Source organism: Vespula vulgaris, chromosome 1 (assembly GCF_905475345.1).
Source record: "Vespula vulgaris chromosome 1, iyVesVulg1.1, whole genome shotgun sequence".
Classification (NCBI taxonomy): domain Eukaryota; kingdom Metazoa; phylum Arthropoda; class Insecta; order Hymenoptera; family Vespidae; genus Vespula; species Vespula vulgaris.
The window spans coordinates 17,409,486-17,435,811 of NC_066586.1; the positions used below are offsets into that span (position 1 = coordinate 17,409,486).

The window sequence follows — 26,326 nt, forward strand, 5'->3', positions numbered from 1 at the left end:
TAGAAGTAAATAGACTTCTGTGTTTATATATATATATATGTGTGTGTGTGTGTGGTTAAAAATTATTATCTATAGAAGAATACAAGTTATGATTATGTGTGTGTGTATTTTAGATATTAACGATATTATTAAATGATACGAGATGATCAGAATGATAAATGATATTAAGACGAATACCGAACCGATGATCGAGAATGATAGAAGAGACGTGATCCGTCTTTTACGTGTCTCTCCAATGAATGTCACGAATGGAATGAACGTGAGTACAATGTAGATGTAAACAGTATCTTTTCGCTCTTCGACTGTAATATCATGTAAACAAGACGTGATCAAAACAGTTACTCATTAAAGACAATAATTGCCCTTTGGGATGAACTTGAAAAATAATCGATAATACGTACACGTTTAAACGAATTTATAAATGTTAAATATTAAATATATTTATATATATATATACACATATATATATTCTAAGAAATATAATTATATATATATATATATATATATATATATATAATATTGAATATAATTAGATTATATATAATCGCCAATAAAATAAAAAAGTTTTGATAAATGAAATAATAAAAATAGGTCGTTCTTTGTAAATTCTTCTTCTCTCTTTTATATATATATATATACGTATAAATAATAAATATTATAAATAATTGTAAAAATATTGAGAACCACTGTCCATAGTTGAATTAGTGGGAGTAAACTGGGAGTAGTACTGGGTCCTCGCTTGTACGATGTAGAGGCCGAAGGGGAAAGAGGAGAACGTAGAACACTGAGACAATGGAGCATTAAAGCCACGGCGTGCTTTTCTAGACAGGAAATTACAGGGATCACGCGGAGATTGACAGAAAAACGGGCCCGGACTGCCTCGCGGATAGCTAAGAACCGCGCTCTTGTACACGATACATCCCCCTTCTCTAATTCTGACGTGTAGAACCATACGTGAGAACTACCCTTTAAAAAAGACCCCTTTTCCAATGAAAAATTGTTGTGACGTGATCACGATAGATCGAAAAAAAAGAAAACGTGTGAAATTGCGCGAGTAGTTTTTATACGTAAAATATTGTACACCCCAAATGTTTCGAACGAAACGAAGAAAATTAATTTTCAATCGAAATATTAAAAAACGTAAATCTTATCAAGTAATTCAAATAAGTTTTTTAATAATTACCTTGAAAGGAGTCATTGAATAAATGTACGTATGATTTAATCGTAAAATCGTCTGACGATATTAAAGTAGTTTTTTAATACGATTCATAGATCACGATAAGATCGATTTATATATCATTCGATAATCCTCACGGACTCGTCGTGCATCTCTGATCTTTAAAAGAAAAGTTGTATGTATTTGATTGAAAAGGAAAAAAAAATTGATTAATCATATGACAATTTGACGATACTCAAGAAACATTGTAATAAGATTTATAGATCAATAAGATCGATCAATTTTACCTATCGTCGGGATCTCTGAACCAGGAAAAAAGAAATTGATGAATTTAATAATAAAATAATCTGACGATGTGAAAGAAGCATTTCAATACAATTTATAAATCTGAAAGATCGATCGATTAGTAATTCGATGATTCTCACCTATTCTCTTGTGTCTCTTATCTAAGAAAAAAAAAAAAACATGGCGAATTTAATCATAAAATAGTCGAACGATATACAAGAACTTTGTTGATAGGATTGCCGGAACGATACGATGATCTTCACGGATCTTCGTTTCTGAACGGTAAGAAGAAAAAAGAAAAGAATAATAAATTTAATAATAAAATAATTCAACGACATTCAAGAAGCATTTCAATACGATTTATAGATCTGCAAGATCGATCGAGTAATTCGATGATTTTCACGTATTCTCTGTGTGTCTTTGATCGAGGACAAAATAAAAAAGAGAGAAAAGAAAAGAATAATATGATTTCTGCAAGGTAAGACAGAGACAGAGACAGAGAAAGAGAGACAGAGAAAGAGAGACAGAGAAAGAGAGACAGAGCAAAAGAGAGAGAGAGAGAGAGAGAGAGAGAAGAAGAAAGACGAGAGCTGCGAGACGTCGATGACGTACGGCGTCGTGGCCATCCATTACCAAGGGGGACGATAAATTCAACCCCGGCCAGTGTGTGTTGACCGGGTGAACTCCAAAGAGGAACATCGCGAGTGCCGGTGGTGAGGCTCTCGGCTAATAAAGAGGATAAGGATAGAAGGGAGGAGAGGAATAAAGGGGGGAATCAAGCGGGATATTGGCAACATTAAGTATAAATGCAACCTACCGAGATTTATGTTCGACGAGAAAGAGAAGGAGAAGAGAATCAGAAGAGAAAGATGAAGAAGAAGAAGAAGAAGAAGAAGAAGTAGAGGAAGAAGAAGAAGAAGAAGAGGAAGAAGAAGGAGGAGGAGGGGGAGGGAGAGGAAGAAGAAGAAGAAGAAGGAGAAGAAGGAGAGGATGAAGGAGAAAGAAAAGGAAGAGAATGAAGGACGAAGTGGAGGACGAAGACGAGGACGAGAAAAAGAAGGAAAAGAAGGAGAAGGAGGAGGTCGAGAAGGAGGAAGAAAAAGAAGGTGGAGAAGAAGGAGAAGGAGAAGGAGGAGGAGGAGGAGGAGGAGGAGGAGGAGGTGGAGAAGGAGGAAGAAAAAGAAGGTGGAGGAGGTTCGTCGTGGCAGAAGGGATGAGGTCGCCGCGAGGCGTAGCGGAGACCACACGGAGAGTTGAGTTCGTTCGTGGCTCGTGGGGGGCCCTACCTTCGAGCTTTCCTTTCGAGAGGAAGTGCCCTTAACACCCTTTTCCCTCATTTTTCCCATTTTTTGTTTCGTTTTGTTTTTCCTTTGTTTTTTATTTTCTTTTTTTTTCTTTTCATTTTTTCTTCTTTCCTCTACCTTAAAGGGTCTTCTTAAAGGAGATTTCTCGTTAACGCTATTTCTTTTGTTGCGTTAAATTATCGTACATACGTATGTGTGTATGTGTGTGTGTATATCCAACGAAGGAAAGATGGCTTCTGATATTCATTTCGAGCTAGATTGTTAATATTCTCTTTTTTTCTTATCCTTTTCGCTTTTTTTTTTCCTTCCTTAATTGCATCCCATAGCAACAGATGACATTTCATTTTTCATCAAGTGAAATTTTCTCTCTCCTTTATCTTTTTCGTTCCTTTCTCGTCCTTTTTTCTTTCTTTCTTTCTTTCTCTCTCTTTCTTTCTGTTTTTCTTACTTGCTTTTTTCCTCTTTTTATTAACATTTTCCATTACATACGTCTAACGGAGGTAAGGATGGTTTGCGAAAGAAGGTCACGTGGATAATTAGATAAGGAATGCAATCGTCGACTAGCAATTTTGTTCTCTCTCTCTCTTTCTCCCTCTCTTTAACGTATGGCCATCTTTAGTAGCGATTGATTATGATAGGCTCGTTCTCCCGCGCGAACACACGAGTGCACGCTACTGCAGAAATTGCATCGTTTCGCTTTCACATGTCGGATGCGGTCGGGACGACGATCCTCGTATCCCAGTTTGCGTGGATCTTTCAAGAAAAGAGAGAGAGAGAGAGAGAGAGAGAGAGAAAGAGAGATGAAACGAGACGAGACGAAAGACTAAACCGCGCTCCCATTCCTCCTCGATTTCGACAGCAACACGAACGTCGGACTCTTATGCCATAAAACAGCTCCATCTTTGCCGATCGGTCCATAGAAGAAAGAACGAGAATAAGAAGGAAGAGAGAGAAAGAGAGAGAGAGAAAGGAAAGAGAGAGAGAGAGAGAGAGAGAGAGGGAGATAAACGTCGTTAACGAGAGCAAAGTTCTTCACACTTTCGATCAAAATCAAACTGCAATTAATCTTTCTAATATACACGTCATCCTTGAAACGTTTATTATAGAAGGTCCATTGAATGTTTTATCTTCAATCTATTCGACGATATTTTTCTAAACACAAATTTGCAAGTTATTTCTTTGCAATATTTTTTTTTATCCGCATATACATACATGTACATATGTATACATACATATATATATGTATATATTGTATCAAATAAAACTGGTTTTTAAAAGATCATCATCGATAATTAATCTATTCACTAGTCTATTACAAAACGACGAGATATTTCTCTCTCAAAAAAAAAAGAAAAAAAAAGAAAATTTATTCCATATTACGAATAAAAAAAGAAAAAAAAGAAAAAACCTCTTCAAGTTATCCCTTTAATCGAACGATATAAAAATCGATTACTTCTCCAAAGAAAAATTTGCGTAATGTAAACGAAGGTAAAGAGAAATGTTAGTACGTGTTTCGTTCTATTTGGGAAGAAGCTCGAGGGTGGGGAAAAGGAGGAGGGTGCTAATTTAAAGGAAACCAGACGCAAAAGGAAACGTAAACGTTGTCGGTCGTATTAAAGAAGACGACAAGGCTCTGCGAAACTCTATCTCTTTCTCTCTTTCTCTCTCTCTCTTTCTTTTGAAAGATCGATGAACATCTCGTTCGAACACGTGTTCAAAATGGCCCAAGACGAAAACAGAAGGACTCTGACGCGTTCGTTATGTTCGTTACGTCGGTCGACCATAAAGATAACTTGCCACTCTTGCATACGTAACGCGTAAGGTTGCGCAATCGTTACGGATATATCGTATCTAATGATCCGCCGCCGCTGGGTCCCTGCAAAGTCTACGAGAGAATCCTGATCGTTGCTAAACAAGCGAACCGGTTCCATCCAAGCTTTACAATGTAATGATCGAGATTTTCGAACGATTTACCTATGACCGTGTATATACGTACGTACGTACGCCTCAATTCCTTCTTCCTCTTCCTTCGTACGTGATCTCACTTGTTCAAACTTTCTTTTTTTTTTTTCTGATTCTTATAATCTTTTTTTTTTTAATATCCTATATAGATACCTCGAGACAATCTTTCGTTAAAAATTTTTTATTTTTAAAGTCTAAAACAGTAGAAAGATTGAAAAGATGATAATAATTATCGTGAAACTTTTTTAGATTTTATTTGCATCTCTATTATTGTTATTGTTATTATTATTGTTATTATATATATATATATATATGTATACACATGTCAGTGTTTGTAAAAAATATCTTCAGTAACAAATGTAGGTTCAATTATAAGAACAATTGAATTTATCAAATATTTTTTATTGTTATACTATATTTAAAAAAAAAATATATATAGTATATATTATATATAATATAAATATATAATATAAAAAAAATATGTATATATATTTCAGTAACGTACGAGATTTGTTTAAAAGACGAAGACACTTTCGTGCGATTTCTTGCTCACGATATAACTGTCACCGCAAAAAGAAACGAAGTGCCATGAGGGAACAGCTGATCGCCAAGTGCGATAACTCATAACTTTATAAACAGACCGCATTCTTTCGGATGTAAGTAAGTACATAAGTACTTACGTATACTTTCTACGGCGTACTTACATACATATCTACGCAGATCGAATCGAGTCTGCAAATATAAACGCAGATACGCGCGATTCTCGATCTAACGCATTAATTACAGGAAAAAAAAAAATGAGAAAAAAAAAAACGAAATATACCGACTCCTACGCTCAACCTCCCATTCAATTTCCATCGAAATAAATACTTAATCTATCCGTGTTTTATCATTGTCGAAAGCGATCGCGATACGATTTAACTTTAAGATACTGTAAAATAGTGTCTCGAATTTAAACCAATTAAAAAAAAAAAAAAGAAAGAAAGAAAAGAAAAAAAGGAAATAGAAAAAATAAAGAAAAAGAAGAACGATTGATCTCTCTGTCATTATCCATTACTTCGATTTCCTATTCTTTTTTTTCTTTTTCCTTCTTTTTCTTTCTCTTCTTTTTTAATCTTGAATCAATGAACCCGATCACAAAACGATCTGCTGTCCGTAATCTAGAATGATAAAAGCAATATCAATGCAAAATTAATCTACGTAATAAAACGTTACAAAATTGATCCGTCCATCGTACATCCGTATCAACATTTAGATATATCTTTATCTCTACAAAAGGCTTGATTAAACGATTAGATACACTTACATCATGAATGAACTCTTATCATCAAGAGATCGTATTAAAATCATCTCGTCGGGCTAAGTAATACAGCTGTTATTTATCGTAAGGAGATGTTCGAAACGAATAAGAAGAAGAAGAAGAAGAAGAAGAAGAAGAAGAAGAAGAAGAAGAAGAAGAAGAAGAAGAAGAAGAAGAAGAAGAAGACGTTCGTTGCAAGTATGGGGCATCGACCCATCGAGATGGCCGCTCCTACCGGAAGCGAATCGAAACCGATCCTCTTGTCCCTTAACAAACCTCTCTCTCTCTTTTTTAAAATCATTTTGAACACGCGTTGTAGGATGGAGGATGGGAGGGGGTGGGTGTAAGGTGGGATGATAAGAAGGATGCAAAGATATGGTAGAAAACACGTTCGTACCTTTCAGTAGCTTCGTAACACCTCATAGATCAATCAAATCGATATTTTTACGTTTCTTTTATCACATTTCTCTGTCTCTCTGTCTCTCTGTCTCCATCTCTTTCTTTCTTATTCGCTAATTCTTTCATTAACTTCTCTCTTCTTCTTCCATTTCTTCTTCTTCTTCTTCTTCTTCTTCTCCTTCTTCTTCTCCTCCTCCTTGTTCTCCTTCTTCTTGTTGTTTTTCTTAAAGCGGATGACCGGGCAACGGCCGGATCACAGCTGCTGTTCATGCAGGAGAATACTAGCTCGCTATCGCGAGTAGCTCGCGAGCTACTTAACTACACTAGGGCCGTTGGTTTTAAGCTACCTTCTATATGTATATGTATATATTATATATGTAAAATATCTACATGTATGTATGTATGTATGTATGTATGTATGTATACGACGGGTGAACCGTCCGCGGCATACCGTGCCGCTATCAATTAGATTAGAGGATTTATTCGCGGTTATCCGGGCTACAAAGTCGCGTATCGTCTATGCCAACTCGAGCGTATAGAGACTATACCTGCATACATACCGGTAAGCGTGCCTACATATGTACGCGTTTTGCACCGTAGACCGATCTACGTGCTCGTTTCGCGCCTATCTCTTTATTGGGCAAAGATCGTTCATCCTTTTCTTTCTTTATATAACGTATTTATTTATATTATATATACATATGTATTATTTATATATATATATATAAATTTGTATGTGTGTATATATGTGTGTATACATCATATATGTACAATTATATAAATCTACAAATACATACATATATACATATATTTATTTATAAGTTTAAATGTGTGTAAATATATACATATATGAATAGTAGATATACATTATATACGTATACAAAGATGAACAAGAGATAAAGAAAAAGCAAAGAGGAGAAAAGACACGTGCTCGCTGAAGCAGCTATACCAAGCAGATTCGCTCGTTACACCATGAGTTATTTATTATACATGAGAGACAACGACAGAGAGAAAGAGAAAGAGAGATTCTATTCGAAGATGTCTCCACGACGTCAGAACGTATCGACTGAAGAATTTCTCTATACGTTATCGTTTACCTTGCAGAAGATACGTCATCGATTTTCCTCTCTCTCTCTCTCTCTCTCTCTCTATTTATCCATCTATCTATCTCTTTTATATTCTTTCTCTCTTTTTTTCTCTCCTTTTAATACGTGAACATCCGATCGCAGTCGAGCGAAAAGATAGTACGATCTCTTTTCGTGAATCCTTCATAGATATTATTCCACAAGCTCCATGGATATTATTATCGTCATTATTATTAGCATAACTTGGACGTAAGAGATTAATGTTAACGAGAGCATATCCTGCTGTTTGTTTCTTTCTTCTTCCATTTTTTATCTCCTTTTTATTTATTTCTTTTTTTTTTCTTTTTTTTTTATTTCTTTCTTTCTCTTCTTCTCTCTTTTCCAACGTGCGTAGGAGACGTACATTCCTTCTGTGCATGAAACAAATCGGCCGATTCATACGACAGGTAGAACATATACCTACACATACCTATATATATATATATATATATATATATATATATATATATATCGCGATTAAGCGTGTCTAATGCGCTTTCTCCGTGTGCACGAGATCACGCGAAAAGGGAAGCCATACATTTTCCTAGGAACCCGTTATCGCCGTATTCGCGCTGCTGCTTCCTCGATATGATCGAATTAATCGAATCGAAACGTTGTTCGAAAGAGACCGATCCTATGGTTCTCTCTCTCTTTCTCTTTATTACTCTTAACTTTTTATTCTTCCTTTTTCTCAAACACCTTGGTACACTTCTCTTACGTATTAACACAGCACGCGCTTAGCGCTTAGATATCCGTCTTCCTTATGAATTTATATTTAGATTTTACACAGGTTTTCGATTCATCGTTTATGAACCGGTTGAGAAGTTTTGAATTGTTTATGTGTATATATATAGTTTTTTTATGAAATTAAAATAATATATGGTATATACATAATTATATAGAAATATGTAAAATAAATATACTCTCTCTTTCTTTCTTTCTTTCTCTCTCTCTCTCTCTCGCTCTATATATATAAGATTTTTTTTACAGATATATATAATGTATATAATTTAAAAAATTTTTATAAAAGTAGTCTATCTGTCTATCTCGAACGTAAAATAATTATAATTCTTATTCGAAATCGATTTTAATTTTTTTATGTACATATATGTAATGTATACAATTTTGAACATTTTTATAAAAAAAAAAGTCTATCTGTTCATTTAGAAAGTACGATAATTATAATTCTTATTCGAAATCGATTTTGCGATGTATTTAGATTGGAATATATTTTCTTGAATTTCTTTTGAATAGATGTCCATTGATTTTCTTGTTTTCTTTCATTCCCTTTCTCTCTCTTTATTTTTCTTTTTATTTATTTTATCATTCCTTCTGTACTCCGTTACCACGCCGTGTCACTTTATGGCCAACGGCCGATCTTATTTCAACCGTGGAGAAGGGCTCCAAGTTATCGGGAGCTCTCTAGTCCACCGCCCTTTCTTCCTTCGTGTATTTGATTTTTTTCAAAGATCAAGTGAATATATATATATATATATATAAAACGAGAAAATTCCACGTAATTCACGAATGGAAAAAGGATAAAAACATCGTTAATAAAAATATCGAATCAACACGATAAACGTACCATTCGAGGTCGCGATTGTAATCCCAAAAAAAAAAGAAAAAAAAATGAATAAAAATCCTATTCGCTCTTATTAAATATCGTAATTAAAAAGATGAAAATTGAAAACATTCTACTTAACAAATTTCGAGATTGTAATACTAATCGCTACAGAAAAAAAATAAAACAAAGGAGAGAGAAAATAAAAAAATAAATACAGATACGAAATGCAAATTCAATCGTTGAATTACGTTTATTGATCGAGTAATAAATTCGTTAATAAATTATCTACTTGTCGATCAAGGTTATAAGAAATATTCCAAGTTGGAAAACTCGAAAGTAGAAATTCAATGAGGACATAAAGGACATAATTATTCATTCGGTATTTGTCAGTCGAGCATTCACGAGCCCCCTTTGTATCTTCTTGCCGCTGTGTATCGTGTCATTTTATTGCCACGACGTGATCGTCTTACTATGGTCGTGCCTCGTGGTAAAGACGTAAGTACCGTAGACACGATCCTCGAGTTCTAGCAGTCGACTACCGAAGCACATTGAGACAGAGCATCGTGAGGATGTACGGAAGGCTCTCGATCCTTCTTCGATATTCTCTATCCTCTATTATTCACCTCGGACAACTTTTTTTTCTTTTTTATTTTTTCACCCTTGATCGAAGAAAGGAGAGAGAGAGAGAGAGAGAAAAAAAAGGATAATAATAGATCCGATCTTCCTATCTACCGTATCAATTGACTCTAAAGAAAAAAAGAAAATGGTCGTTGAAAAAAGAAACGATTAAAAAGAGGAAGAAAACAATGGACAAAAGAAAAAATTCACATAATTTCTCTATATAGTACAATATATTTGAGTGATCAAAATTATCCGACAATTGTATCCGAAAATAATTTTTCTTCAAACTTTTTATTAAATACAATTATTTTCTTCTTCTTCTTCTTCTTCTTCTTATCGAATCGTCGATACGAGAGAAAGGAAGAAATTTCGTTTACAAATCGATCAATTTCTTGATATCAGTCGATTTTTCATTGAATCATCATCGTTTGGAATTATCCGACACTCGTCGAAATAATGTATTTTATATTTCATACTTTTCCAACATTATCAACATTACAATTTTTAGAATGATATTAAATGAAGATCGTTTCGATGGTGAAAGTAAGAAAAAAAAAAAAAAGAAAAAGGAAAAGAAAGAAAGAAAGAAAGAAGAAAAAAGAATAAGAAAAAAAAATAAATAAATAAATAAAAAGTCGATAATACGAAGCGTTAAATGAAATCGTACGTGAAAGTTTTCCTCGATGTTACGAGGCGATTTTAAATAAAATGAAAGAAGATTAAAAGATCAAAAGAAAAATAATATAAAAGAACAAAAATTCACATAATTTCTCTCTGTCTCTCTCCTTCTCTCTTTTGAAAAGAGACTCGTGAATCGGTACGAGTCACGCGTGTCGTTCGATAAATCTCGACAGCGGTGCTCGTAAAGGAGAAATACGCGTCTATCGGAGTCGCGACGTGCCTCTCGAAACGCTCCAAAAAGTCTGACACTATCCACGAAATGTTTGAACGTTTACACGAAGATGGAGATACTTACGTGTTACGTGTATATGTAAATATAGAAACAAAAAGAGAAAAAGAGAGAGAGAGAAAGAGAGAGAGAGAGAGTCGCGTGCACGAGCCAAAAGAGCGAGCGTGCGCGCGCTCGAGCGTGTGACGTGACTATACGAATACAAATACACATGTATATACACATATACACACACAACAGATAAACATACATACTTAAATAAATGAACAAACACAAACACATACAGAAAGATGTATATATGCACATATTTCACACACACACACATATATATATATATATCGGATAGATACAGACACATACATAGATATATAATTCACATATATGTAGTAAACATGGATCGGTATAAAACGTAAAGGCGGATATACGGGGATACGGCAGGAAATGATTTGTTTCGTATCTCCTCGTCCGGCCGAACAATACCTACTACCGTGACTGACTCATCCTCTTAGCTACGAAATGAAACTCGAAAATGAATCCACACCTCTTCTTTCTAAAGTATATGTGAAAAAGATAGATAGAGAAAGAGAGAAAAAGAGAGAGACGATTTAAAAACGTTTATCTTAATTTTTTCTAGTATTTCTGTAACGTCATTCGACGGATATATAGAACGAATATATAGATAATTATTTTTCTAATTATAAATAAGGGTTGATTAATTAAAAAACGTTGGAGTAAATTTGAATATTGTTCTCGAATTATTTGATCGTTATTCTAAGATGATTCTTCTTTAAAATATCAAAGTTTAAGAGATCTACGAATTACGAATATCTTTCTTATATAAGAAACATTTAATGGTACATTTCTCTAGATTAAATTATATTATAAGGACACTTACAAAAACACACACACACACGTGTATGTGTGTATATATATATATATATATGTTTGTTTCACGTAGTGGACATCGAACAGCATCGTTCTTTTTCCAGCAACTTCCCTCTTATTTTCTCGAAGACAATAATATACCATAGCTATTGGATACATAACGTCAAGCTGTAATTACGATCTTCTAATAAGGATTACAGACACACCAGAAGGAATCGACCAACGAAAGGAACCACGAGAGAGAAAGAGAAAAAAGAAACGAAAAGAGGGTAGCCAGTAGATGATGATCGATATAGCATTGGTATCATCGTGGAGTAATTATGGAAGGATGAGAGAGAAAGAGAAAGAGAAAGAGAAAGAGAAAAAGAAAAAGAAAAAAAGAAAAAAAAGAGAGAGAGAGAGAGAGAGAGAGAGAAAGACTTGGTGGCGAAGAGGAGCTCGGCCCTCTCGGCGAGTAAAGAGCAAAGTAAAGGGTTCCTGCGGTTGGAGGCGCGTTGTTGCGGTTAAAGCCATAACACGTCACGTCGAAGCTCCAGCCACTTCTTAACTACCCGATTCGCCGCTCTCCTTCGCGAGCGAGCGAGTGAGTTAGTGAAAGAGATAGATAGATAGATAGATAGAGAGAAAGAAAGAGAGAGAGAGAGAGAGAGAGAGAGAGAGAAAGAAAAGAAAGAGAAAGACAGCTGCTTGGTAGCCGACACACAGCACGCATTTATAATATACGCGCTCGGTACGAGAGCGACCGCCGGTCAATTATTGCTCGACACGACCGCAGAACTACGGACAATCCGCGTTTGCCGTCCGTCGACGCGTATCGCTCGAGATTCGCAATACGAGAGTGAGTAAGAGAGAAAGAGAAAGAAAGAGAAAGATAGACAGAAAGAGACAGAGAGAGATAGAGGTAGATCGTTCTGCGTCGTGGATTCTCCATCGTCCTCATCGTCCTCATCGTCCTCGTCGACGTAATCCTCATCGACGTAGTCCTCGTCGTTGTAGTCGTCCTCGTCCTCGTCCTCGTCCTCGTCCTCGTCTTCGTCTTCGTCTTCGTCTTCGTCGTCGTAGTCGTTCTCGTCGTCATAGTCGTTCTCGTCGTCGTCGTTGTAATCGTCGTCGTAGTTGCGAGGGCTATTCACGATCGAGTGGACGCTTTCCAATCGCTCCTGTCCATTCAACGTTCAAGATGAAGGATTCTGAGTAATCGTCCGAAGATGGATCACCTGGCTTCCTCTGTTGCCTTAGAATTCTCTAGACCGAGATCTACTATACCTTCATGATTTCTACATTATTTCAGAATGGGTTCTTACATGTATGTAGTTACTTATATCTTCATCGGTTAAATCTTTTTTCTCTCTTCTCTTTCTCTCTTTTTCTCTCTTTTTTTTGGGGGGAGGGAGAGAAGGGGGGATCTTTTCGCTTCTTTTCTTTTTCCTTTTTCTTTTCTTTACAGGATCAAGTAAAAGTCTCGTTGTAATATAATAAACGAATTATCTTCAATTTGTTTTATCTCCGTTTTATTTGGAGATTTGTTTCTTGAAAGTGTATTGTACTTAGTTAGGATTTCGATGGAACGAATACGTACGTATTTATATGTTTCGATTTTTCTTTCTGTTAGAGGCACAGATAACTATTAATTAAATTTATCGTTAGGCGAATGTAGGTGTATTTAAGTTCGTATCCGGTTAAAGATTTATATTTTATAAAATTCTTTTGTTAAACGCGAAAGAAGAAAAAAAGAAAATTGGTTTATATAGAATTAAGATAAAATGATAAATAAACAATGAGAAAAATGTTCGATCGTGACGTTAATTTCACTTTCCGTGCGTCCATTATGCGAGCGTGCGATTGAAAAAGGAAATGTGAAGTAATTAGATATATACATATATGTACCGTGACATTTTACCGGAGAGCGTAAAATAATAATGTTTGTGCGTGTGTGTTTTTTTTTTTTTATTTTATTCTCTATTTATTTTTTATTATCCCATTTTTATTTTTTTAATTTTCATTTCTTTTTCTTTTTTCTCTATTCCTAATATATATACACACGCGTGCATATACTTCTTTAAAAACTGAGTAACATCAATAAACATATATATATATATATATATATATATATATATATATATATATAAGGTGTTTCAGAAATAGATAGAGCAAGCTTTAAAAGCATATTCTACGAGCTGTAAAGATGAAAATTAAAAACAATCATACAAATATGTAATCCGTTTCTCATTTCCTTTCTCAGTTATAAACATTTCTTCTCTTACATCGAAACAACGTTAATGCGAAAGAAAATCATTTTCTCAGGAGTTTCTGACGAATAAAACGTTTTAATAGTTTCAAATGTTCTTCTACTCTGTTATTACTTGAAAAAAAATAAATGTATAACTGAGAGAAAAAGAATCTCGTTTCCAAGTAGGTCCATATTCGTATAACTTTTTTTTTCATTCTTGATAGTAATTAAAATATATAATACATATACTTTAAAGTTCGTCGATCTATTTCTGAAACATCCTGTATAATATACACCAAGGCGAACTGTGGCTTTGATTTAGCCGATTGGCAGCGGTGATCTGGAATATCGCCAGCTATTAAGATCGCGATTATCGATAATGTGTTTCCCATGTCGGTATGCGAGTCACGAGTCGACGCGTTATTCGTTTCGTTGCTATAACCTCCCCACCCCCCTAACTACCCCTCCCCATCCCCTCTCTCCTTTATTTTCTCGATACATATATATATATATATATCCTTCGAATATTGCTAATCGATCGACGAATTATGGAAAAATTCGAAAGAAAGAATAAACGAAAATGCAAAAAGTTAAGAAGACAAACACGATCGACGATCGTCACGTTGGATCAATCGATCTGATCTGATCTAAAGTAAAAAAAAAAAATAAATAAATAAATAAAAAATGTGTACGTTTTCTGATCAACGTCGTCAAAAATAAAAAAAAAATAAAAAAAAGAAAATGGAAAAGAAAACTTTTCTCTCGACAACGATCTATAGATCGTCGTACTACTATGTATAATCTTGAAAAAAAAAAAGGTCGTTAATATTTCCATTTAAAAATCTAATCGATCGATTTAACAAAGAACACTAAAGATTTCGATAGAAATTGATTTATCAGGCGGCACACGGACTTTAACGATAACGATCGTGCAAAAATCTTCGACGCGTATTTATTTAAATTTCGAAATGTCATTAGGAAGATCAATCGTAGAATGTACGACGGAAGTCGAGGAGTCACTGTCGCCATCTGTGACCCTAGAAGGTGAAGTAAAATTCTGTCCTCGTACCTCTCGCCGTTAGTCACCAACAACCAGAACGGTCTCAGTTGGTAAGATCGAAATCCTATTGCTCTCTCTTTCTATTTCACCCTCTCATATACTCTTTCTCTCTCTCTCTCTCCCCCTCTTTCTCTCTCTTTCTCTTTCTCTCTTTGTTTCTTTTAAACTTCGTTCTCTTTTCAAGATACAAGAGCCATTTAAAAAGGAGCGCGCGAGCGCAGGGCCGATAGGTACGACGATAATAATTAATAACGGGCGTTTCTCGTTTATTGCGCTACAAAATAAAGAAAATAAACGTGAGAGAGAGAGAGAGAGAGAGAGAGAGAGAGAGAGAGAGAGAGAGAGAAGAAGAAGAAGAAACGGGATAAAAAAATCGGCCAAGGATGGATCGTGCCGTCGTCCCGGATATCGGCGCCATTAATAATGCCAATTAAAACAAGCTGCGCCTATTGACGGATCGAGAGGGAGCTACTCGAAGGTTGTTTACAGTTCAATAGGAAAATAAAGCAAAAAAGAAAAAAGAGACAGATAAAAAAAAGTTGATCATAAAAGATCGAATATCGATTGGTATCTATTGTTCCTTGTCGAACATTGTTATTTTATTAATTAGATTATATATATATGTGTATATATATATGTATGTTGTTTTAATTGGATTATGTATATAAGATTATATATTTTAATTATATAAGATTATATACTGTTTTAATTAGATTATATATATATATATATATATATATATATATATATGAATATAAAAATGAAATCTATATTATGTAATCGTAATAATATTTTTTCCTATCCTACCTAATTATTATCCGTAAAAGATATTCTCTAATCTTGTGAGTACACACAATAATACTTAGTACTCCGATCGAATGATTATTTAAAAAAAAAAAAAAAAGAAAGAAAAAAAAGGAAAAAGAATATTCCTAATTCTATCATAATCCTATCAGACAAATCTTCTTTCTCTTTTCTTCCTTTTTCTACTGTACTCTAATTAAACTACTATCCATAATTTCCTCAAATCTCATCGATGCAAGTTGATTCATTACACTTTCGTCCTCTCTTTATTTTTCTTTTTTTTTTGAGAATGCCATGGTAAAAAAAGTGTATGAGAGAGAGAGAGAGAGAGAGAAATGATTCAACACACGCTTACTATATTCGTTTCTTAAACAAATTCCGATGAATCTTTTAAATGACGAAATCTTTTACTTTTCACGATTAAAATCGTGATAGCTTACGAAGTGAGCGAGAATATTATAGTAGCAAATAAAAACAGAGAGACAGAGAGAGAGAGACAGAGACAGAGAGAGAGAGAGAGAGAGAGAGAGAGAGAGAGAGAGAGAGAGAGAGAGAGAAGAGCCGATTAATAACGCAGCCAACGTCTAATCCCAGGCAGCTCGATGGGTATGACGAATAGGCCCGTTACTCGAGTCCGTGCTTGGCTTTTGGCTGCCTGGGACCTCTCTCTCTCTCTCTCTCTCTCTCTCTCGCTCTCTCTCGCTCTAGAATTCTGCACCCTCTCAGTCGTGGTAGTAGAGGAAGGGGGTCGAGGAGGGTGGCAGATTGATCCGTCACGGAGCGCGAGCACAATCACCCCCATTAGACATTATGTGCCTCCCGACCACCGCACGACGACGATCGCACGTGAGCTCTCTCTCTCTCTCTCTCTCTCTCTCTCTCTCTCTCATACACACACACACACACACACACACATATACTGTCTCATACACTTTCTCATACACTCTCTCTCTCTCTCTCTCTTGCGCACGTGTGTGTGCACTACCGAATTGCAGTACCAATTCTCTCTCTCTCTCTCTCTCTCTCTCTCTATCTCTCTCTCTCTCTTCGTCTTTCACATGCATGTATTCGGTGTTTCACTCTCCTGAGCTATGATACTTGTACTGATCTACTGGCTCTACTAGCCGCAACGACGATACGAGGATGCTTGGATTTGTGGCAAACAGCAACAGTGCAGCTACTGTTCTAACTGCCATGATCGTATTCAGTAAGAGCTACGATCAACTCCGATGAATGAACCGGTCACGTTGACTCGTTTTCCTTCCAGAGGAATTCTTCTTTTTTTTTTCTTTTTTCTTTTTTTTTCTTTCCTTTTCTTTACATTCCTTTTCTTCTTTCGTTTTTTTTTCCCTCTTACATAAACTTGCCAATACGATTAGTATTCGATAATTACAAATTTTCTTTTGTAGACACGAGATTCCGCGATTCGTTCGAATAAATTAGATATTAAATTATTGTTTATATCGATCATAATCAATTAATTGAAACGTTAAATGTTTGTTATCGATGATAACGTTAGGTCCGATATCGTATCGATTTTAATCAATCGATCGGTACGGTTAAATATTTCTTTTCTTTAGTTAAATGTAAAACGAAAGAATTGACTTTCATAATAATGCTTTATTGTCTTATAAAAAAAAAAAAAAAAATGTCAAATTGGATTTGGAATATTCTCTGATAAATAATCGAATTAATCAGTAATAATCGTAGTCTTATTATAAAACCAGTTCTATTCTTTACCATTTTCATTTCTTACAATTAATTCTATAAGCAATTTGTTCGGCAATAATTAGAATATAAATTATAGTTACGACATATGTATATCTTAGAGGCATATTCTAAGATTTACTGAAATTTTATGATATTTCTTGAATGTATTTAGTAGCGTTTAGCAACATTACGAAATGTGCAAAGATAACGAGAAAAATATTCTTCCCGAGGAGACTAGAGACTGGAAACGGTGTCATAACGAATTCTAAAGAAAGAATTAAAAAAAAAAAAGAAAAAAAAGAAAGAAAAAAAAAGAAAAAAAAGAAAAAGAATAAAGAATTTCGCTAACAGTAAAATTCTTGTAATTTCAATCGCAATCAAGCCAAACTGTTTTCTTGTCGTGAGTAAATCACGATTATCTTTCTCTTTTTTCTTTTTTATTTTTATTAAAAAAAAAAAAAAAACAGACACACACTTTACAACCCGTTTATTGCAAAACCGATTAAACCGATTAAACATATCAGATCATAAATTCTCTCTCTCTCTCTCTCTCTTTTCATTCACTTCTAATTTCAATTTCGATCGAACAAAACCTTACCTTAATTTTCTTTTCTCTCAAACATACCTCTAACGTTTCTTATAAATCGTAACATAATTATAGAAAAAAACAATGAAAAAGTATATTCTTTCGTATTAATTTTTACACGGAAAAATACACTTTCTTCTTACAGCTGATTTACCGAGTACACGTACTTTTGTGCGTCTATGTATTATGTGTGGCGAAGTGTATACGTATATATGTGTAAATGTCTCTAAGAAAAAGAGACTTCCTAGATAAAGTTCTCGCATCCGGAGAGTCCGAAGGAGTAGTTCGCGACACGGAGCGTTGCACGGTGCTTCTCGTCGAAGCCACCCACGTAGCCCGCCGCTCGTTTGTCATCCGACAAATAGCCTTTCTGGCACGCGAGGGCGCGCGCGCGCGCACCCTCTTTCTCTCTCTCTCTCTCTCTCTCTCTCTCTCTCTCTCTAGCTCACTCGCTCTTTCTCTCTCTTTCACTCTGTCTCTGACTCGCTTGCACGATGAAGAAAAGTTCAAGTACTTGTGGCGTCGTTCTACGATACGTTCTACCATCCTTCTCGTCTTTTTCTTTTTATCACGTTACTCGGATTATTATTACACGCGAAAGGGTGCAAAACTCGAGAAAAAGAAAAAGAAAGAAAGAGAAAATAGTAATATAGTCTTCGTCTTCGTCACCGATCCTTCGTCGATGTACTTACTCCCAAAACATCTGGCTGCCTACTTCAACCCTAATCTCGAAGAAAGAAAAAGTGTTTACGGTGTTAACTCATATTCAGTTGACATACTCGACCATCTATTTCAAGAATTTTCTACGAATTTTTATACTCATTCCTTCTCTCTCTCTCTCTCTCTCTCTCTCTCTCTCTCTTTGTGTCTTTCTTCTTTCTTTCTCTGGATCGATCGAAATATTAATTTTTGCGTGGACTGTGATTTATGTAAAAAACGAAAAAAGAAGAAATGGAAAGAAAAAGGATTTCAAAAAATCGTTGACTTGCGATCACGTTTATAAAACAAATTTGTTTGCTATATTATCAGTTTTCTTCTCGATCGAGAAAAATATTAATTTCTACATGTATATTAGAATTACATTGCAAATAAATTTATACGTTATAATGTTGCTCAGATGTGCTTCGGAATATCAATAATCATAATGAAGCAACAACAAAAAAATAACCTCGTCGATGATATAAATCGATAATTTAGAGAGACAAACTAAACAAACAAAAAAACAGAACAAAAAAAAAACAAAAACACAAAAAAAAAAGAAAAAACGAAGTCATCTCAGAAGAGTTCCGAAATGATACGAAGAGGGTGGAACGAGAGAGGGTGAAAAGACCGAGTCGAGAAAGAGGGAGAAGGTGTACGAGGTGAGATGAATAAATAAGAGGGTTTTGAAAGGCGTTCTCTCTTTTGCGGTGGCCTAGAGGTTATTACGTGGCGTCACGCGATGATGTATCCGTGCTGGTTCAGATTGTCTCCGCGAGATGGGACCACCGAGCGTGAAATATGCACCAACCCCTAGGTTAAACCCCCTCGAGGCAGTCCACCCACCCCCTTATTCACGACCACATCATCACCTCAGACGTAGCTAGGGAGAAAGAGATTTCCTTTTGGGATCTTCTTCTTCATCTTCTTCTTCTTCTTCTTCTTCTTCTTGTTCAACGGGAGCTCTGAATTCGCACGAATTTTCGATGATCTTCTCATCCCCTTCCTCCCACGAGAATACATATTTACTTTTTATTTATTATCTGATGATAACGATGGATAATTAAGAAAAATAAACTAGAAACTACTGGTAAAATTTCTTGGATGTATGATGATGGATTCGCAAATAAAGAAAAGAGGAAAGAACATGACGTTCTAAGTATATGAAAACACGTTAATTTCTTTAAACTTTTTCAAGTGTTAAATTAGTGATTATATACGAGAAATTTATCGGTGCATTCCAGCTGAAAATAAGATGGCGGAGATGCGTGTAACACTTTCAAATCGAGCACACCGTACGTGAAATTAATGATACCTTCCGATTGGAACGTTCCGTGGATCGCTATCAAAACTTTTCGATCACGGATGATCGATGATCTTTTTATTCAAACTGTGTTGAAAAGAAAAAAATGTCTTTAAAGGAAATAAAAAGGGGAAGACTTCGAGGAGTCTTCTTAGATGTGTATGTGTCTGTATAAAGGGAGATCCCGAAAATAATTCCAAAAAAAAAAAAGATAGAAAAACTATTAACAATAGTAACAATAATAATAATAATATATTATATATAATAACAAAATACTTTTATCGTTATCATGATGATGATGATTATTATTATTATTATCATTAACAATAACAAAGAAAAAGACTCTAAAACGATCTTTCGATGCTTTCATCGAGAGTGATCTACTACTTTGGAGTATAACTTCCGATTTCCAAACAATCGATAGCTTTTAAAGTGCTTTTATTGAAACGAAGTGGCCTCTCGATAGAAAGCTGTGTTGGTTGATGGGGTGAAAGAGAGAAAAAGAGATATAAAAAAAAAAGAGGGACAAAGAGAGAGAGAGAGAGAAAGAGAGAGAGAAAAGAAAAGAGAGAGAGAAGAAAAGAGAGAGAGAGAGAACGGGATATATTTAAAGGACGTAAAGCAAAATAATTTCCATATAAATCGTAAGTCACGAATGTGTGGGTATGAGTGTGGGTGTATATGAAACTACAACAACTCAGACACACACATATACATATGTATACACGGATATATGTCACAAAAGGGCTGGCGACACGCGGCAGCACGTGCGCCTTAGCGAAACCTACCGGCGCACCCACTTAGCCCTGACTTACGCGAGCTTTCCACCCACCACAAACGACAAACCACTCAAGTACATCCCCCTTATATACGTGGCATAACCCTTCTTTGCCCATTACCGTTACGCTATTCATACCTAATACGGGGAACGATACCGAAATTTATCGAACTTTCTATATCAAGGATCTCTAAAAAAAGAATCTTAACGTTTTAAAAGAAAGAGAGAACGAAAAAGAGAAAAAGTAACTTTTCATTTCGAATGAACGAACGAATGAATGAATTTAAGAAAAATTTACTTCTCGCATTGTTCAACGCGAATTCGAGTTAAAAATATTTAAATGGTTAGTTTTATCTATTTTATGCGATTGGATGATCAATACGTAACAAAGTAAAATTTATTTTATGTGTGTGTGTGTGTGTGTGTACGCATGTTCGTCTTCTTATAACACGTTTTAAGTAAAAAATATCATACGAATAAATAAATTCAAATGATATCGATACTCACCATGACAGAAGTTACACGATCGGTACCTTTACTCGACACGTAACGAAAGATGAATGAGCCTTGTTAGTTTTCTCATAGGAATCTGAAACACAACACGATACCCTTGAGAAAGCGTAAATATAAATATTGAGAAAGTTCAAGAACGCGAGACGATCCATTGAACGAAGAATGTGTGTCCTTTCTATTAAAGAGAGAAAGAGAAAGATATATATATATATATATATATATATATATATATATATATATATAAGAGAGAGAGAGAGAGAGAGAAAGAGGAAAGAAAGAGAGAACGGATCAGTTCACGAGTAAATACTAGGAAGAAGATAAGATACATCTTTCGAATATCAAATATTCGATTTTTACATGTGAAAAATATATTACATTTGTACGTTTATTCTCGCGTTATATTTAATTAGTGAGTTCGGTGTAATGAGTAGCTGTACTGTTATACCAAATGTTTGGACCGATTGTTATTATACTAAATATGAAGTTAATTGCCCGACTTACCAAGCACCTTGCGAAGTCTACAGTATGTATACAGGATAAATAAATTTATTGTTAGTATCACGTGATATTGTTGCTTTCAAGTTTATAGAAAAAGAAAAAAAGGAAAGTAGAAGAAACATTTTCGTATTAATAAATATTAGTAATGTAATAATGTAATAATAATATTATAATATAATGATATGTAATATTAATATAACGAATACGATGACATCTATACGGGATAAAAAAATATATTAAAAATGTTGCTCGATGTATTAATAATGTTGCTTTTAAATTTATAAAATACTACGAATTTAGTAATAATAGTACTCTACGAATGAAGGTTTAATCCGATGAAATATTTTCATTAAAAAAGTATATTAATACGTAGTATAATACGTAGTATAATAAAGTTTTAACAAATTCTTTTAAAAACTATCTATATAAGCGAATTTATCCTTCCAATTTTGATTTAATATTATTCGAAAACTTTGACTACGTTCAAATTGATTCATGTATGTGATTTTTCTATAACTTGATTTCTTTTATGAAACAAGAGTTTCATAACGGAAATTATTTCTTTTTTCTTTCTTTTCTTTTGATATAATAAATATATATACATATATATATGTCGACTTTAAAAAAAAAAAAGATTACATTAATTAAAATTTTTGTACGATTTTATTAACGAATCGATACACGAATAACGATCCATCTTTATTTAACCATCATTATTGTAATATTATTATTATTCATTCCCCATGAAAATTGAATCGTCATAGTCGAGGACAAACGATATGTGTATGCGAAAACGTCAACAAAGAATATTCGACCCTCTATGTGCGAATGTAGTAATCGTGGATTAAACAAGGGGAAGAGAGCGACGGACAGAACGTAATCATATTACGATGCTGTGGCCTTTCGATCCCATGGGATTAACAGAGGCTCGTGTGTTTGACATTTAGCATTTCCCGCGGGAAGAGTGCGGCACGGCGTTTCGAACTTCGTTCTATATCCTGGAATCCCTTTCGTATTATCCGACATTGAGTCAGGATTGTGTCACGTTTCACGAAAATTAGACAAATTTTATCAATGAGACACTTTCATTTTACTCATTATCAACAAAGAGATTAAACGATTATTACAAAAATATAAAAATACGTCGTAATTGAACACGTTTATTCATTCGTATTAACATTTCATAGTACGTTGACATAAGTAAATAATGATATCAAAAATAATAATATCAAATAATTATATATTAAATAATTACAATATATTATAATTATATATATATATATATATTTGATAAAATATATTAAATAATTATATCAATTATAACAGATATATAATTATAACATAAGATAATTATATTTCTCGTATTTCGTATTAAAAAAGAAAAGAGCGATCGTACGATTAGATAGTGAATAACCTTCTTATGATTCTGACGGAGATTATAAGAAAGAGAGAGAGAGAGAGAGAGAGAGAGAGAAAATAAAAAAAGATAAGAAACAAACTGAAGAAAAGACGGAACTTATAAACCTCGAGAGGTAGGAGAATTTGTTTTTGCATCAAGTAGATGCGTCTAACCAGTTTGTCTCGTCGAAAGTAAGAGCTCCTTTTCTCAAGATTAACGATACTTTAGTGCTGTTTTAAAGGGATCGTCCGAGTCACCACCCTCGAAGCACCCCTCCCTCTCACGTTCACGGCTCGATCCGAGGATATTTGCCCTCTTACGAGATATAGAGCTCTATAGAGTAACCTGCTTCACTCTCTCTCTCTTTCTCTCTCTCTCTCTCTTTCTCTTTCTCTCTCTTTCCAGCATCCTCAGACATCACGAGTTGGAAGAAGGTTTCTTTCTCTTTTCTTCCTTCACCAACAACCCCTCTATCTCTCTCTCTCTCTCTCTCTCTCTCTCTCTCTCTCTCTCTCTCTCTCTCTCTCTCTCTCTCTTTCTTTCTTTCTCTCTTTCTCTCTCCACTTCGTTATTTCCTACCACCGTTACCTTCATTGTGGATGGAAGCGAGCAAGACGTAAGAGAGAAAAGAAAAGAACAGAAAAAAGAGGAAGAGAAAAGCAAAAAAAAAAAAGAAAGAAAGGAAAAAAGAGAGAAAAGAGAAAAAAAAGAGTAGCAATCGTCGGAACTTGAAAGCAGGGCATTTTATGATGACTACAAAAGTGGTCGTGGCCACCATTGGGGTGGTGAGAAAGAGGGTTGCGCGTTGTGGAAACGAGGGTGAGTGGCCACCACCCTCTCTTTCTTCTTCTTCTTCTTCTTCTTCTTCTTCTTCTTCTCCTTCTCCTTCCTCTTCTTCTACCCTTAGGAAAGAATCTACTGGTTTCAGTAGAGAGAGAAAGAGAGAGAGAGAGAGAGAGAGAAATGGAGCCCTCAGTGGGATGTTGGAGGCGACAGGGACTTGAATTGATTGCTTTCATTACGCAAAAAAGTCTCTGCTTCCACCCTCCCCTTTCTCTTTCTCTCTCTCTCTCTCTTTCTCTCTTTCTCTCTCCCTTCTCTCACTCTTTCTCTTTTTCACTCTCCCCTTACTTTGGCCTTCGTATTTTTAACTTGTGCCGTGCGACGGTGGCGAATAAGTAAGTGCGCTATTTACATCAAATCTCGTAACTTATCGTTCTCCTTCTCTTCTCCCCCTTCTACATCTTCTTCCTCTTCTACTTCTACTTCTACTTCTACTTCTACTTCTACTTCTTCTTTTTTCTTACCTCCACCTTCGCTATTACTCGAGCTGCTAGGATAAGTGTGGTCTCTTTGAGAAATGATTATCAAATTCTAAGGAACATAAGAAGAAGAAGAAGAAGAAAGTAATGAGTAATCTTTTAGATATCATAGAGATATCTTGAAAGAAAAAATTTTATATTCGAGGATCCGTCTCTAAGTCTGAAGAATAATCATCAAATGTATGAATAGAGAGAGAGAGAGAGAGAGAGAGAAATAGATAGAAGTAGATAAGGATAGAGAGATAGAAAGAGAGAGAATTATCTCTCGGATAGAACTTTGAAGACAACTAGTGAATTTCTTGCTTCTCGATCTTCAACTACTCTATGACAAATGAGATTAATGTGCTGGCTAGGCAACGGATTAGGAAGGATAGGAGAGTGAGTATAGCTACTGATTAGGGGTAGCCAAGAGAGTACGATGCAGCCACATTACCCCAATGATCGATGCACCTAGAGTACCGACCTCATCTGCATCTGTTCAACCTACAACCAACACCAGCAACGTTACTTCACCCTCTGATAGTACTAGTAACGAACCACTCTCTGATCCTCTCTCTCTCTCTCTCTCTCTCTCTTGCTCGCTTTGGTCCATGTTCTCTCCTTCAGAGAGTGCGTCCCTATTCGGCCGCAAATGCGTCTTGTCGCCGAGTAGCAACGCAATCGTGTTGCGACATATTGCACGTCAACACGAACAGAGTCGCTCGTTCGTTCGCTCAAATGATATGCCAATCCTGGTAATCTCGAGTGATCCTCCAGAGATTACGTCCGCCGAAAGTCACAAGAACACTCACTATCTCTATCTATCTCTCTGTCTCTCTGTCTCTCTGTCTGTCTGTCTGTCTGTCTGTCTATCTTTCTCTCTCTCTCTCTCTCTTTTAGCTTTACACGGAAGCAGGTGAACCGGAATATTTATTTCTTCTGGTGCTATGTATCATTCGAGTCGTAGAGAACTGTCAGGGTATATAATATGGAAATATGATCTTCTCTCGTAGAGACCTACTTAGATTAAAAATTTTCCTTATTAACATTTATATATATATATATATATGTAAATATATTTGCGTTTTCTATTCAGACATACCTAAAGAATTTATTTGATCAGTGATCAATAAAAAAAAAATTACGATGTATCCTCTATAAAAAAAAAAGAAATAGAAAAGAAACAAAATTAACAGTTCGATTTGAACAGTAACGATATATCGATCGCAAAAATCGCGCTTGATCGTTTCTAAATAAAAAAGAAAAGAAATGAAATACAACTGGATTAATTGTTGCTTGAATAGAAGATTATTCAGAAAAAAAAAAAAAATTAATTATTTGAAAGAAAAAAAAAAAAAGAAAAAAAGAAAGAAAGAACAAATATGTACCTACGTTGCGTACGTACACATATAAACATGTTACCCCGATATTTAAATTCATATCGACGAGAAAGTACGTCGTTGAAAAAGATTCGTCGATAATTCAAAGACAGACGTCGAATATACTACGAAGAAACACGTTGGCCAAGGTACGAAGGAAGTCTCATTCACCTCCAACCGCTTCGAATTCAGTAAGCAGTGTCGGTATCGCGTAGACTCTCGTTGCGTAATGAATCCGTTCGTTCGACATCCAGACTCACATTGGTGAAATATATATATATATATATATTTAAATGTTATAGACATACATACATACATATATACATAGGTATACACTGGTTCTTTCTCGTGATCTCAAGTATCTAATGACAGGATTGTCGCGTTGCGAAACGAGGAAAAAGAGGGTGATGCTTGTAGAAGGTAAAAGAAAGAAGGATAGATAGTAAGACAGATAGATAGTAAGTAAATAAGAAAGACAAAAAGACAGAAAGACAGAAAGAAAGAAAGAAAGAAAGGAAGGAAGGAAGAAAGAAAG

At 35.0% G+C, this 26,326-nt stretch overlaps 1 protein-coding gene and 1 long non-coding RNA gene across 3 annotated transcripts in view; one reads left to right on the top strand and one right to left on the bottom strand.

Moving 5' to 3' along the window:
* Positions 1-26,326, top strand: part of LOC127061737 (neurogenic protein mastermind-like) — a 186,404-nt gene that overhangs the window by 110,377 nt on the left and 49,701 nt on the right. The gene's annotated exons all lie outside the window — the stretch shown is intronic.
* The window catches only part of LOC127061761 (uncharacterized), a 120,100-nt gene that overhangs the window by 45,061 nt on the left and 48,713 nt on the right, over positions 1-26,326 (bottom strand). For both annotated transcript variants that reach the window (XR_007780950.1, XR_007780949.1), the window contains exon 2: positions 21,209-21,290. This is a non-coding gene — a long non-coding RNA (uncharacterized LOC127061761). The remainder of the gene's footprint in view (positions 1-21,208; positions 21,291-26,326) is intronic.